Genomic DNA, 16,410 nt, shown 5'->3' on the forward strand with positions numbered 1-16,410 from the left:
TGATGCATACCAAGGAGCAATGTGGAAATTTTAGGCTGTTCATCTTTTTTCAGTTACTACTAAGTGTGTGTATGTGTTTTGAACTTTTCATATTTAAGCTGAATCCTCTTTGGGAGAAGTGGTTAAACAGACTATAGTAAAAGTCTCTGTCTAGAAATATAAAACAAAAAAATACTGATGTCTTGCATTTTCCCTAATATCTTGAAGGTGCACAAAATCCTCGGGGTCTTTTGTATAAACTACTTTTATATGGTTCCTGTAGAAGACAGCTGAGGCACCAAACATACAAAAAAAACAGTTTGCTTGGTGATGATAACATTCGTGCGAGGGACTTCTCTCTTGCATAGGAGTCCCAGGTTACCCTAATGCCTTCCCACATGGTCAGACACATGGAGCTTTCACATTTATACACAGCTCCAGAATTCTGAAGCCTGCAGTTGTTTAACAATGGGGTACAGGGATAAAGAGTGGTGTTTGTCTCACTAACTGTTTAATGACCTGGATCATGAATATTGATACAGAATAAGAAAGCACTGTCCTGACCGAAGGGGAAACATGGTAGATGCCTAAAGGAGGCTTTTCCCTGCCCCACATTGTTTATTTTAAACTATCATTACCACCTGAAAGGAACTTTTCACTTTGAACTTAAAATAGTAGCTTTTAACCCTGACAAGCAAGTAAGCACTTTAGTATTCAGGAACCGAAGGTGACAAGCCCTGAGGAGTGTTACTGTCTTTCATAACCAAGCTGACTCAAACTCTTGTAGAAGCTAGTATAGTTACTTCACCATCTTTAATAACATTGCTGCATACCTTCATAGAAACAGAGAGTTGGAGCAAGAGCTGCATTTTCTTGTTTTAAGTGTTTTATCTATTATTTACATTTTATTTGTGAAAATATGCCATTCGTATTACATATAGAAATACTTTCCAAAACCACTATGTTTGTATAGAACTATTTTGCTTAACATTAGGATTCTGTTGAAGAGCCTCTATCTGCAATAATACAGGGAGAAAATCCCCTTTTGTGTGATAGATTAATGATAAAGAGAAAGAAAAGGTGAGAAGTAATTTTGGAAAATATGCAGTGATAAACTAGTGGTATTTATGAAGTAAACACCAGCAACTGTGCTTGGCATGGATAATTGTCTAAAAGGATGAGAAAAAAATGTAAAAATCAGGAGACTATAAATTTTTCAATTAATAAATTTTCTATCACAAATTATGAAAGTTTAAAATATCTGTTTTAAACTCTTTTTCCTGCTTGTAACAAATTATCAGACTTTTTAATCTACCTTTTTTGAGCTTTTCATCTTTTTCCCTGAATTATAGATTTAATTCTGTGTATGTATGTGTGTGTTTGAATATATTTTTATATTTTAGATCTAGATTTGTAAACTAGAGCTGTTTCTAACTGCTTATAAGACACTGCCACCTGGATTGCCACCACCTTCACTGCAGTATTTCAGTAAACAATTCATCAAAAACAGTTTATTTTCAAACATAGAATCATGGATTGTTACCAGCCGAAAGGACTTTAGAGACTCATTAACCCCATTCCTTGCATTCGCAGATGAGAAAACGGAGGCATGGGAAGGTAAAGTCAGTTGCCTCAAATAGCATAAAAGCCATATATATTTCTAATAATAGCTACTATTGATTAAGTTCTTATGTTGGGTTAAGTACCATGCTAAGCACTTTCCAGAGATTATCTAATTCTTACATCATCTATATTTTTGTTGGTGCTATTTCTCTCCCCACTTTACTAAGGAAGAAACCAAGACATGGGGTTAAATAACTTCTCTATAAATTTTGAATTATCTATGGCATCTCCCTATTTGCAAATCTCCATTGTCTCTTTGTTCATAATCAGTGTAAATCAACTCTTAAACAGTTGTATGCCAACAAGCAGTTTGGTGTTTGGAGCTAGAAAGATTCAAGAGTGTGTATGTGTGTGTTCCACCTTTATTGAGGTATAATTGACAAGTAAACAGTCAACAAAACTGTGCATATTTAAGGGATACAATGTGGTGTTTTAATATACATATACATTGTGAAGTGATTTTACAATCAAGCTAATTCACATGTCCATCACCTCTCAGTCATTTTTTTGTATTTATGGTGAGAACACTTAAGAGCTACTCACATGTAGTCAAGGATACCATGCAGTACTAACTGCAATCACTATGATGTACATTAGATCTCCAGAATGTATTAAATATTCATCTGGTATAACTGAAGCTGTGCACCCTTTGACCAACCTATTTCCCCTACTACCCAGCCTATGGCAACCACCATGTTACTCCCTGCTTGTATGAGTTCGACTTCTTTAGATTCTACATGTAAGTGAGATCATGCAATAGGAAGATCTAGTTTAGAATCCTGACTTTCCTTTTTGTTAGCTGTGTATGTCATACTCAGGTTGCTTTAGCATTTGTGAATCTGCTTCTCCACCTGTAAAATGAGAACAACTAATAATAATTATCTCTTGGATTACTGAGAGGATCAGATGAAGTAACATAAATAAAACAGCCAGCATGTTACTTGGCAAAATTGTAGTGATTGAATGAATATTTGTTTACTCTTCAAGCATGTGTTGAGCAACTGTGTATCAAGCAAGAAGAAAGCCATCGTCTTTACCCTTCTGGAATATAGAGACTCATAGGAAATAATCAATACTTTGATTTTTTTTTAAAGCATAATGAGATGAAAATTAATAGGACTCATAGACTGGTCAGTTGAGGATTTTCCCAGGATGCTTCTAGCCTCTGCTCAAAAGGTGTGAGTTCCCAGTTGCCTGAACAGGTGCTAGAGTTGGCATAGCTTTCTCAGTATTGGGACCTGACAGGGAGATTGCACAAGTGTAACAGCACAGCCTCTGAAGATTGGCTCAAGGGGGAAGAGAGGAAGGATTATACTTCCATCCCTTTTATTGTTTCAATCAAGATATAAATTATGAGCTCATAGTACCATCCTTTCACTATCATCCTTTATTATCTTTATTAGATACAATGAAAGGATACAAGTTTGTCCATAGAAATATTAAACGATAGCAGGCATGATTGAGAAAGTACTAAGGACTGTAGATATTACTGGTTTTTCCTCTATTTTATATCATATTTTTAGGAAGAAGAGACAAAATTTTGGCATACCTTGTTTAAAGATAGATGATAGTCGGCTGGGTGTGGTGACTCACACCTGTAATTCCAGCACTTTGGGAGGCTGAGGCGGGCAGATCACCTGAGGTCAGGAGTTTGAAACCAACCTGGCCAACATAGCGAAACCCCGTCTCTACTAAAAAATACAAAAATTAGCCAGGTGTGGTGGCGGGCGCCTGTAATCCCAGCCACTCAGGAGACTGAGGCACGAGAATCACTTGAACTCAGGAGGCAGAGGTTGCAGTGAGCTGAGATCGTGCCATTGCACTCCAGCCTGGGTAACAGAGGGAGACTCCCTCTCAAAAAAAAAAAAAAAAAAAAAAAAGATAATTGTCTTGGTGTGCTAATCAGGAGCTTCCTGTGAGAATGGAAATTCCTTACATGGCAGTGTCACAGAATTTTGGGCCCATGTGAAAGATATTTTTGAGTGTCTCTTAAAATAGTTAATGGTTTAAAAATATATTATTTATATGTCAGAAACTGTTAGCTTTCATTGAGATTGAAGTTTCTTTGAGAACTAGGATCACATCTTGTATATCTATTGAATTTCCCACAATAATTATCATGCAAGCAAATGAATAGCAAACCCTCAATAACACTTACTGATTATTGCCATGTATAAGTTGGGATACTCTAGAGTACCTTTCTAAGTTTGCAATTAGGTAAATACAGAACACAAAATGAAATGTTTGATTGGTTGCTTAGTTTCCACAGTGACTTTTCAAAATACATAGGAGTATGCTAACAAACAAACAAAAAAAACTATTTTAAATACTACAGTCATAAGTATGCCTTTATTATTCTTACCCACAAAAATACATTTGCTTTAAAAAATTATTTATCAGTGTCAGACCATACCTTTCTGAGTCTCCACTATGTAAGATGTGAAAGTTAATATTCTTCAATTCCAGCTACTTTTCTTGCCTTCTGTGAACTCCTGTATTCCATATCATTACTTCCTATTGCAAAATTTATAATATTTATATCCTGGTTTGCATCTATAGTTAATTCTCTTGTGCTTCATTTCTCAGTGCTAATTGAAGAAGAAAACCCATCATTTACAATGTCATGATTGTAATAAATAAAATTCACTGTAACACCAAGCAGTATGGTTGAACATGTAGAAAAGGAAAAACTGATCCTGTGACACTAAAACTTAGCTTGTTCTAAGGATGCTACTTTAAGCATTAGGGTAAAATGGATTCCATTTTGCTAAATTCTTTCAGTTCCTCAAAATTATGCCACATTTTTGTTTCTTTCACATTTGGACTTAGATTTTCCTGTAAGCATTCCAGTTTTCTTGAAATTTTTAATTGCATTTTTTGTTCTTGTTGACGGAAGAAACATTTCCATCATATCACAATGATTTTTTCAGATTTCTTAATTATACCATTCGATGAATGAAATACACTTTCTTCTTGAAGTCTGATTTTTCTGTTCTAATTTAGAGTTTCTTCTCATTTTTCTCCTATGTCTATTATTGCTTCAGTCTCATGTCTTTGTATTTGATTATTATTTTTCTTTTTACTACTGTTTTTCTTCTTTAAAAAAAAAAAAACAGATTTTTACAAATATTGTGCTGAGTCCTTACATGTCCAAAATACCTTTTATTTTTCCTCATAGTGCATTCATGAAGTATTGTGATTAGAACCATAAGTTCAAAGTAATTTTTTCTCAGAACTTCGGAAACATTGGTACATTGTTACCTTTCATCAAGTATTGCTTATGAGATAGATATCTGATGCCAGTCTGATTTTGTCTTTCTTAGATAACTTTTTCCCCTATTCACATGTTTATTAAGATCTTTATCTTTTCACTTCTGAAATTCCTCCAGATATGGCTCTGTTAAAATGTATTCTTCTCAGGACTTGATGATTCTGTACAGTCTGGAAACAACTGTCTTTGTTTAGCTTTAGGTACTTTTCTTCCATTGTACCTTTGATCATTTCTTTCTTCTTCTTTTCTCCCTATCTTTATGAAACTCATGTTAATGGTGCATTAGAACTTGTGAACTGATTTTTCTTATTTATTAAGTTCCCTCACATATTTTTAATCTGTTTATCTCTGAATATTTTATTTTCTCAACTTTTGATATTTTTGTTAGTTGAAATTTAATTTCCAAAAAGTCAATTTTCTATTCTCTGATTGTTTCTTTTTAATGGTAGCCTATTTTGTGGCTCAAATTCTATAAAATATATTAAATTTTGTGGGAAAATTAGGCAAACAAAGAAAACTAAATTTTACCTAACTATATCTGAAAACAATATAACTAAAATTAAGAAAAGTGCATATATGTGTACACGTATACATATGTGTATATATGTGTACACATATGCTACATATACATGTAGTATATGTAGTATATGTACATGTAATATATGTAGTATACGTGTATATATGTATATAAACATTATATCTATATACATGTATATGTACAAAGACAAAATATGTATATAATAGATTCACTGTACTTTATTTGCTCCCCTTTTAAAAATAATAGTGCTGGAGTTTATGATCGACTAATTTTCAGAACTTGGTGTGTATGGTTGTTTATTAAGCCCTCAATATTCTCATATAATGCTTTAGTATTACAGTGCCCAGGCAGAGTCGACTGTGCTAATAGTCCTAGCAGTAGAGGTTCATCCTGTACAGATCTAAGGTGTAACTATTTTCATTTCTGGGCCCTTGAAGATACTTTGCTAGTCTTCATATCTGTTACCTGTCTTGCTGTTCAATAACAGGTAATAGAAAAGGAGATAAAACTTAAATGTCATCATTTTCCACTGCTTAGCAATCTTTAAAAATAAATATGAAACCCAAAAGGACATAATCTTGCCTAGCTTTAAGGAATGAAGGAAACACTAGAAACAACAGAGAGAAAAGGAATAACCAATTCTCCAACACGTTCTGTTGACTCTACCTGTAAAGTATATTCAGGATCTGACTACTTCACACCATTTCACCAATTTCCATCTCTGTTCAAACCACCTTCATGTGTTACTTTGAAAAGTGCAGTTTCCCTGTCATGGGTTTCCCTGTTTCTAGCTTTGCTCCCCCTTCTTACCTCACTGTGGGTTTTTACCCAAACAAAAATTCAAGTGATCATTTAAAAATTAAGTCAGGTCATGCCTCTCCTCTGCTTAAAACCATTAATGGGTCTCTGTTTCACTCAGAATATAAGCCAAAGCCCTTTTCATGACTCACCAGTCCTCAAGTGAATTGGCTGCTATTTGTGTTTCTGATTCCATTTCTTGCCACTACTCTCCCTCATTCTATTCTAATTTCCTTGGTTTTCTTGCTATCCTGGCAACAAGACGAGCATCCTTTATCCTCCAGGCCTTTGCACTTGCTGTTCCCTCTTCTTGGAGCACCCTTCCTTCAGAGAGCCACAGGTGTTGCTTCTATCTTTCCTTCTAAAATCTCCTTGAGTATTACTTTTTCAGAGATAAATTCCTTAACCATTCTGTCTAACAGAACTATCACTCTTGACCTTGCCTTATTTTCTCTCTTTTTTGTTAATTTTATTTTTTTATTTCCATAGGTTATTGGGGAACAGGTGGTGTTTGGTTACATGGGTAAGTTCTTTAGTGGTGATTTGTGAGATCTTGGTGCACCTATCACCCAAGCAGTATACACTTCACCCTATTTGTAGTCTTTTATTCCTCACCCCCTTCCCACCCTTTTCCCCTGAGTCCCCAGAGTCTATTGTGTCATTCTTATGCCTTTGCATCCTCATAGCTTAGCTTCCACTTATGAGTGAGAACATACGATGTTTGGTTTTCTATTCCTGAGTTACTTCACTTAGAATAATAGTCTCCAGTCTTATCCAGGTCATTGCAAATGCCATCAACTCATTCATTTTTATGGCTGAGTAGTATTCCATCATATAAATATACCACAGTTTCTTTTTTTTTTTTTTAATATACTTTAAGTTCTAGGGTACATGTGCATAATGTGCAGGTTTGTTACATATGTATACTTGTGCCATGTTGGTGTGCTGCACTCATCAACTCGTCAGCACCCATCAATTCATCATTTATATCATGTATAACTCCCCAATGCAATCCCTCCCCCCTCCCCCCCCCCCATGATAGGCCCCAGTGTGTGATGTTCCCCTTCCCGAGTCCAAGGGATCTCATTGTTCAGTTCCCACCTATGAGTGAGAACATGTGGTGTTTGGTTTTCTGTTCTTGTGATAGTTTGCTGAGAATGATGGTTTCCAGCTGCATCCATGTCCCTACAAAGGACGCAAACTCATCCTTTTTGATGGCTGCATAGTATTCCATGGTGTATATGTGCCACATTTTCTTAATCCAGTCTGTCACAGATGGACATTTGGGTTGATTCCAAGTCTTTGCTATTATTGTGAATAGTGCCGCAATAAACATATGTGTGCATGTGTCTTTGTAGTAATTTATAATCCTTTGGGTATATACCCAGTAGTGGGATGGCTGAATCATATGGTACATCTAGTTCTAGATCCTTGAGGAATTGCCATACTGTTTTCCATAATGGTTGAACTAGTTTACAATCCCACCAACAGTGTAAAAGTGTTCCTATTTCTCCACATCCTCTCCAACACCTGCTGTTTCCTGATTTTTTAATGATTGCCGTTCTAACTGGTGTGAGATGGTATCTCATTGTGGTTTTGATTTGCATTTCTCTGATGGCGAGTGATGACGAGCATTTTTTCATGTGTCTGTTGGCTGTATGGATGTCTTCTTTTGAGAAATGTCTGTTCATATCCTTTCCCCACTTTTTGATGGGGTTGTTTGTTTTTTTCTTGTTTATTTGAGTTCTTTGTAGATTCTGGATATTAGCCCTTTGTCAGATGAGTAGGTTGCAAAAATTTTCTCCCATTCTGTAGGTTGCCTGTTCACTCTGATGGTAGTTTCTTTTGCTGTGCAGAAGCTCTTTAGTTTAATTAGATCCCATTTGTCAATTTTAGCTTTTGCTGCCATTGCTTTTGGTGTTTTAGACATGAAGTCCTTGCCCATGCCTATGTCCTGAATGGTACTACCTAGATTTTCTTCTAGGGTTTTTATGGTATTAGGTCTAACATTTAAGTGTCTAATCCATCTTGAATTAATCTTCGTATAAGGGGTAAGGAAAGGCTCCAATTTCAGCTTTCTACTTATGGCTAGCCAATTTTCCCAGCACCATTTATTAAATAGGGAATCCTTTCCCTATTTCTTGTTTTTCTCAGGTTTGTCAAAGATCAGATGGCTGTAGATGTGTGGTATTATTTCTGAGGACTCTGTTCTGTTCCATTGGTCTATATCTCTGTTTTGGTACCAGTACCATGCTGTTTTGGTTGCTGTAGCCTTGTAGTATAGTTTGAAGTCAGGTAGCGTGACGCCTCCAGCTTTGCCCTTTTGACTTAGGATTGTCTTGGCAATGCGAGCTCTTTTTTGGTTCCATATGAACTTTAAAGCAGTTTTTTCCAATTCTATGAAGAAACTCATTGGTAGCTTGATGGGGATGGCATTGAATCTATAAACTTGGGCAGTATGGCCATTTTCACGATATTGATTCTTCCTATCCATGAGCATGGCATGTTCTTCCATTTGTTTGTGTCCTCTTTGATTTCACTGAGCAGTGGTTTGTAGTTCTCCTTGAAGAGGTCCTTGACATCCCTTGTAAGTTGGATTCCTAGGTATTTTATTCTCTTTGAAGCAATTGTGAATGAAAGTTCATTCCTGATTTGGCTCTCTGTTTGTCTGTTACTGGTGTATAAGAATGCTTGTGATTTTTGCACATTAATTTTGTATCCTGAGACTTTGCTGAAGTTGCTTATCAGCTTAAGGAGATTTTGGGCTGAGACAATGGGGTTTTCTAAATATACAATCATGTCATCTGCAAACAGGGACAATTTGACTTCTTCTTTTCCTAACTGGATACCCTTGATTTCTTTCTCTTGCCTGATTGCCCTAGCCAGAACTTCCAACACTATGTTGAATAGGAGTGGTGAGAGAGGGCATCCCTGTCTTGTGCCAGTTTTCAAAGGGAATTTTTCCAGTTTTTGCCCATTCAGTATGATATTAGCTGTGGGTTTGTCATAAATAGCTCTTATTATTTTGAGGTACGTTCCATCAATACCGAATTTATTGAGCGTTTTTAGCATGAAGGGCTGTTGAATTTTGTCAAAAGCCTTTTCTGCATCTATTGAGATAATCATGTGGTTCTTGTCTTTGGTTCTGTTTATATGGTGGATTACGTTTATTGATTGGCGAATGTTGAACCAGCCTTGCATCCCAGGGATGAAGGCCACTTGATCATGGTGGATAAGCTTTTTGATGTGCTGCTGAATCCGGTTTGCCAGTATTTTATTGAGAATTTTTGCATCGATGTTCATCAGGGATATTGGTCTAAAATTCTCTTTTTTTGTTGTGTCTCTGCCAGGCTTTGGTATCAGTATGATGTTGGCCTCATCAAATGAGTTAGGGAGGATTGCCTCTTTTTCTATAGATTGGAATAGTTTCAGAAGGAATGGTACCAGCTCCTCCTTGTACCTCTGGTAGAATTCAGCTGTGAATCCATCTGGTCCTGGACTTGTTTTGGTGGGTAGGCTATTAATTATTGCCTCAATTTCAGAGCCTGCTATTGGTCTATTCAGGGATTCAACTTCTTCCTGGTTTAGTCTTGGGAGAGTGTAAGTGTCCAGGAAATTGTCCATTTCTTCTAGATTTTCTAGTTGATTTGCGTAGAGGTGTTAATACTATTCTCTGATGGTAGTTTGTATTTCTGTGGGGTTGGTGGTGTTATCCCCTTTATCATTTTTTATTGCGTCTATTTGATTCCTCTCTCTTCTCTTCTTTATTAGTCTTGCTAGCAGTCTGTCAATTTTGTTGATCTTTTCAAAAAACCAACTCTTGGATTCATTGATTTTTTGGAGGGTTTTTTGTGTCTCTATCTCCTTCAGTTCTGCTCTGATCTTAGTTATTTCTTGCCTTCTGCTAGCTTTTGAATGTGTTTGCTCTTGCCTCTCTAGTTCTTTTAATTGTGATGTTAGAGTGTCAATTTTAGATCTTTCCAGCTTTCTCTTGTGGGCATTTAGTGCTATAAATTTCCCTCTACACACTGCTTTAAATGTGTCCCAGAGATTCTGGTATGTTGTATCTTTGTTCTCATTGGTTTCAAAGAACATCTTTATTTCTGCTTTCATTTCGTTATGTACCCAGAGTAGTCATTCAGGAGCAGGTTGTTCAGTTTCCATGTAGTTGAGCGGTTTTGATTGAGTTTCTTAGTCCTGAGTTCTAGTTTGATTGCACTGTGGTCTGAGAGACAGTTTGTTATAATTTCTGTTCTTTTACATTTGCTGAGGAGTCCTTTACTTCCAATTATGTGGTCAATTTTGGAAAAAGTGCGATGTGGTGCTGAGAAGAATGTATATTCTGTTGATTTGGGGTGGAGAGTTCTATAGATGTCTATTAGTTCCGCTTGGTGCAGAGATGAGTTCAATTCCTGGATATCTTTGTTAACTTTCTGTCTCGTTGATCTGTCTAATGTTGACAGTGGAGTGCTGAAGTCTCCCATTATTATTGTATGAGAGTCTAAGTCTCTTTGTAAGTCTCTAAGGACTTGCTTTATGAATCTGGGTGCTCCTGTATTGGGTGCATATATATTTAGGAGAGTTAGCTCTTCCTGTTGAATTGATCCCTTTACCATTATGTAATGGCCTTCTTTGTCTCTTTTGATCTTTGATGGTTTAAAGTCTGTTTTATCAGAGACTAGGATTGCAACCCCTGCTTTTTTTTGTTCTCCATTTGCTTGGTAGATCTTCCTCCATCCCTTTATTTTGAGCCTCTGTATGTCTCTGCATGTGAGATGGGTCTCCTGAATCCAGCAGACTGATGGGTCTTGACTCTTTATCCAGTTTGCCAGTCTGTGTCTTTTAATTGGAGCATTTAGTTCATTAACATTTAAGGTTAATATTGTTATGTGTGAACTTGTTCCTGCCATTATGATATTAACTGGTTATTTTGCTCGTTTTGATGCAGTTTCTTCCTAGCCTCGATGGTCTTTACATTTTGGCATGTTTTTGCAATGGCTGGTACCGGTTGTTCCTTTCCATGTTTAGGGCTTCCTTCAGGGTCTCTTGTAAGGCAGGCCTGGTGGTGACAAAATCTCTAAGCATTTGCTTATCTGTAAAGGATTTTATTTCTCCTTCACTGATGAAACTTAGTTTGGCTGGATATGAAATTCTGGGTTGAAAATTCTTTTCTTTAAGAACGTTGAATATTGGCCCCCACTCTCTTCTGGCTTGGAGAGTTTCTGCCGAGAGATCTGCTGTTAGTCTGATGGGCTTCCCTTTGTGGGTAACCCGACCTTTCTCTCTGGCTGCCCTTAAGATTTTTTCCTTCATTTCAACTTTGGTGAATCTGGCAATGATGTGTCTTGGCGTTGCTCTTCTGGAGGAGTATCTTTGTGGCGTTCTCTGTATTTCCTAAATTTGAATGTTGGCCTGCCCTACTAGGTTGGGGAAGTTCTCCTGGATGATATCCTGAAGAGTGTTTTCCAACTTGGTTCCATTTTCCCCCTCACTTTCAGGCACCCGAATCAGACGTAGATTTGGTCTTTTTACATAATCCCATACTTCTTGCAGGCTTTGTTCATTTCTTTTACTTCGTTTTTCTTTTGGTTTCTCTTCTCGCTTCATTTCATTTATTTGATCCTCAATCGCTGACACTCTTTCTTCCAGTTGATCGAGTCGGTTACTGAAGCTTGTGCATTTGTCACGTATTTCTCGTGTCATGGTTTTCATCTCTGTCATTTCGTTTATGATGTTCTCTGCATTAATTAGTCTAGCTGTCAATTCTTCCACTCTTTTTTTAAGATTTTTAGTTTCTTTGCGCTGGGTACGTAATTCCTCCTTTAGCTCTGAGAATTTTGATGGACTGAAGCCTTTTTCTCTCATTTCGTCAAAGTCATGCTCTGACCAGCTTTGATCCATTGCTGGCGATGGGCTGCGCTCCTTTGCAGGGGGAGATGCGCTCTCATTGTTTGAATTTCCAGCTTTTCTGCCCTGCTTTTTCCCCATCTTTGTGGTTTTATCTGTCTCTGGTCTTTATGATGGTGACGTACTGATGGGGTTTTGGTATAGGTGTCCTTCCTGTTTGATAGTTTTCCTTCTGACAGTCAGGACCCTCAGCTATAGGTCTGTTGGAGATTGCTTGAGGTCCACTCCAGATCCTGTTTGCCTGGGTATCAGCAGCAGAGGTTGCAGAAGATAGAATATTGCGAACAGCGAGTGTACCTGTCTGATTCTTACTTTGGAAGCTTCCTCTCAGGGGTGTACTCCATCCTGTGAGGTGTGGGGTGTCAGACTGCCCCTAGTCGGGGATGTCTCCCAGTTAGGCTACTCAGGGGTCAGGGACCCACTTGAGCAGGCAGTCTGTCCCTTCTCAGTTCTCAACCTCCGTGTTGGGAGATCCACTGCTCTCTTCAAAGCTGTCAGACAGAGTCGTTTGCGTCTGCACAGGCCTCTGCTGCTTCCCCTGTTGTTTTTTAGCTGTGTCCTGTCCCCAGAGGTGGAGTCTACAGAGACAGGCAGGTTTCCTTGAGCTGCTGTGAGCTCCACCCAGTTCGAGCTTCCCAGCGGCTTTGTTTACCTACTTAAGCCTCAGCCATGGCGGACGCCCCTCCCCCAGCCTCGCTGCTGCCTTGCAATTAGATCACAGACTGCTGTGTTAGCAATGAGGGAGGCTCCGTGGGCGTGGGACCCTCCCGGCCAGGTGTGGGATATATTCTCCTGGTGTGCCCGTTTGCTTAAAGCACAGTATTGGGGTGGGAGTTACCCGATTTTCCAAGTGTTGTGTGTCTCAGTTCCCCTGGCTAGGAAAAGGGATTCCCTTCCCCCTTGCACTTCCCAGGTGAGGCGATGCCTCGCCCTGCTTCAGCTCTCGCTGGTCAGGCTGCAGCAGCTGATCAGCACCGATTGTCTGGCACTCCTTAGTGAGATGACCCCAGTACCTCAGTTGAAAATGCAGAAATCATCAGTCTTCTGTGTCACTCGCGCTGGGAGTTGGAGTCTACCACAGTTTCTTTATCTACTCACCGATTGATTTGCATCTGGGTTGGTTCCACATTTTTGCAATTGTGAATGGTGCTGCTATAAACGTGTGTGAAAGTATCTTTTTCATATAATGACTTTTTTCCTCGGGGGAGATACCCAGTAGTGGGATTGCTGGATCAAATAGTAGTTGTACTTTTAGTTCTTTAAGGAATCTCCACACTGTTTTCCATAGTGGCTGTACTAGTTTACATTCCCACCAGCAGTGTAGAAGTGTTCTCTTTTCACCACATCTACGCCAACATCTACTGTTTTTTGATTTTTTAATTATGGCCATTTTTGCAGGAATAAAGTATTGCATTGTAGTTTTGATTTGCATTTCCCTGATCATTTGTGATATTGAGCATTTTTTTCATATGTTTGTTGGTCATTTGTATGTCTTCTTTTCAGAATTGTCTATTCATGTCCTTAGCCCACTTTTTGATAGGATTGTTTGTTTTTTTCTTGCTAATTTGTTGGAGTTCCTTGTAGATTCTGGATATTAGTCCTTTGCCAGATGTGTAGATGGTGAAGATTTTCTCCCACTCTGTGGGTTGTCTGTTTACTCTGCTGACTGTTCTTATTGCTGTGCAGAGGCTCTTTTGTTTAATTAAGTCTCACCTATTTATCTTTGTTTTTGTTGCATTTGCTTTTGGGTTATTTGTCATAAAGTCTTTGCCTAAGCCAATGTCTAGAAGGGTTTTTCTGATGTTATCTTCTAGAATTTTTATAGTTTCAGGTCATAGATTTAAGTTTTTGATCCATCTTGAGTTGATTTTTATATAAGGTGAGACATGAGGATCTCGATTCATTCTTCTACATGTGGCTTACTAGCTATCCCAGCACCATTTGTTGAATAGGGTGTCCTTTCCCCATTAATTTATGTTTTTGTTTGCTTTGTCAAAGATCAGTTGGCTGTAATTATGTGGGTTTCTTTCTTGGTTCTCTGTCGTGTTCTATTGGTCTATGTACCTATTTTTATACCAGTACCATGCTGTTTTGGTGACTATGGCCTTCTAGTATAAAGCCAGGTAAGGTGATTCTGCCCAATTTGTTCTTTGTGCTTAGTTTCGCTTTGGCTATGTGGGTTCTTTTTTGTTTTCATATGAGTTTTAGAATTGTTTTTCCTAATTCTCTGAAGAATGATGGTGGTGTTTTGATGGGAATTGCATAGTTTATCAACCCTTGGCAAAATGTTTCTGCTTTTCTTAAAAAATTTTTATTGTCTGCTTTCCCCAGTAGATGTGAGTACTGTGAGATGAGGAACATTGTTTGGGTCACTGACGTGTAGCGTCAGCATATCAAACAGTGGCTAGCACATGGTGGACACTCAATAAATATTTGGGGAAAGTTGGAGTGAATGAAAATGGTTTCTAAAATGGCAATGACTGTAGTCCCAGCTACTCGGAAGGCTGAGGCAGGAAGATTGCCTGAGCCTCAAAGTTTGGGGCTGTAGTGCACTATGATTGTGCCTGTGAATAGCTACTGCACTCTAGCCTGGTCAACACAGTGAGAACCCATCTCTTTTAAAAAATGGTAATGAAATAATCTTATTTTTACTGCTTTTCTCTTTAAGGCTGCCAGTGTTGTCTTCTCTTTGCTGATTTCTCCTTATTGGAAATTGAAGATAGATAAAATATCCATTGATTATTTATAGGTAAAATTAGGCTTTTGGATCCATGAGGTATAGCTGAGACAATCTTCCAGGAGCTTCTGGAGCCAAGGAAACACTGGTCACTAAAATACCATTTATATTGGCAACTACTCTTTTTTGATGCTAGTGTTTCAATTACATTGTGTGTTTACAAACCTGTTGTGGCTACCTCAAAATATAAACATGATGTGCGACACTACTTGTTAGTTTTGAACAACTGATTTATAAATAGACTTAGGGTGCTCAAGCCTCCTGCAAGATGAGTACTGCCTGTGTTCTTCCTTCTGCTGCCTTTATTTCAGTTGTGTGTCTACCAACTTCCTCCTCCTTCTACACTGGGAGAAATTGCACTGTTTCCAATATCTTTAACATCTGCTATCATGATGAGAAAGTATCTTTTCTGGGTTTGAAATACCTTCTTCATTCATTTTTTTAAATGGCGGAAATAAATTCAGAGTGTTTTGAGCGCAGTTTTCTTCCTGCTGTTATTGCTGGCTCAAAGTCCAGGAGAATTTCAATGTTATTTCTGAGCTCCATGATGGGAGTTCCATTTCTGTTTTATTCAAAGTGTTATCCCCAGTGTCTAGCACAATGCGTGGCACATTATAAGCCTGTAATGTTTATTTAGTGGATGTAGACCAGTACTATTAAAGAATTCTCATTCCAAAGATTTAGTGGCATGAAAAAATGATAACGATTAATGCTCTACTCCATGCTAAGGAAATGAAGTGCAAATTGTTACAGTAGTTCTTTATTTTTCTTCCAAGTATAGAGAACTTTCTGAAATTAGAGAAGCATTGATTAATGAGTTTTAATATATGTTATTGATTGAAATAATATGTAATCATGTAACCAAATAAGATAACACAAGCCAGTAGTTCCTGATTCATCTTTTGTTCTTTAAAAAATGACAGGAAGATTAGAATAAGAGAAAAAATTAGAGGTGAAAACAGTTTTCTTCGAACCAGCAGTGTAACTTACTTTTGTAATCCTTAAATTCTGTATTGGTGCTACCAAGATGCAACTCTTGAGCTACAACTGCCTCTTTATAAAGGATGCTGGTCCCTGCTGCCTGTGTAATGATTGCCCATTTACAGTCAAATGAACAATACAGTACCTGGGATGGTGAAGAAGGTAAAGCAACAACTTTAAAATAGCTGTGGGTAAACCTACAGAAACAGACTATTCTCTTTCTTCTAGATTGCATTATTCATTTTCATATGCCTGCCTTTATCTGCTCTGGAAGCCTGTTTCCTAATCTTCTGAGACTTATCATCACCTTCATATGTCCATAGCATGCATTTCTTGGACAGGTAAGATAGAATTGGTATATATTTGGTATAGCAAAAAGTCATGGTTGTCTTTAGATTATATCCTTGGTGTTTTGTGTGATACTGGGCAGAAAGCCTACTGTTTCTTCATCTATAAAATGAAGGACCTGGGCAAGATAAAATTTTGTGAAATTTCACTGAACTTTGAGCTCAGCAAAGTAGATGTGTGTGTGTGTGTATACGTGCATGTGTGTTCGTGTATGTCTATTTGCAATGC

At 37.8% G+C, this 16,410-nt stretch overlaps 1 protein-coding gene across 2 annotated transcripts in view; it reads left to right on the plus strand.

Moving 5' to 3' along the window:
- The window catches only part of TET2 (tet methylcytosine dioxygenase 2), a 146,997-nt gene that overhangs the window by 15,489 nt on the left and 115,098 nt on the right, over positions 1-16,410 (plus strand). The window contains exon 2 of one of the 2 annotated variants that reach the window (XM_033214911.1): positions 6,699-6,732. The exons of the other annotated variant lie outside the window; for it this stretch is intronic. The gene's annotated coding sequence lies outside the window, so the exon portion shown is untranslated. The remainder of the gene's footprint in view (positions 1-6,698; positions 6,733-16,410) is intronic. 2 annotated transcript variants of the gene reach the window in all.

The sequence above is a fragment of the Trachypithecus francoisi genome, unplaced genomic scaffold (genome assembly GCF_009764315.1).
Source record: "Trachypithecus francoisi isolate TF-2019V2 unplaced genomic scaffold, Tfra_2.0 Lachesis_group1, whole genome shotgun sequence".
NCBI lineage: Eukaryota > Metazoa > Chordata > Mammalia > Primates > Cercopithecidae > Trachypithecus > Trachypithecus francoisi.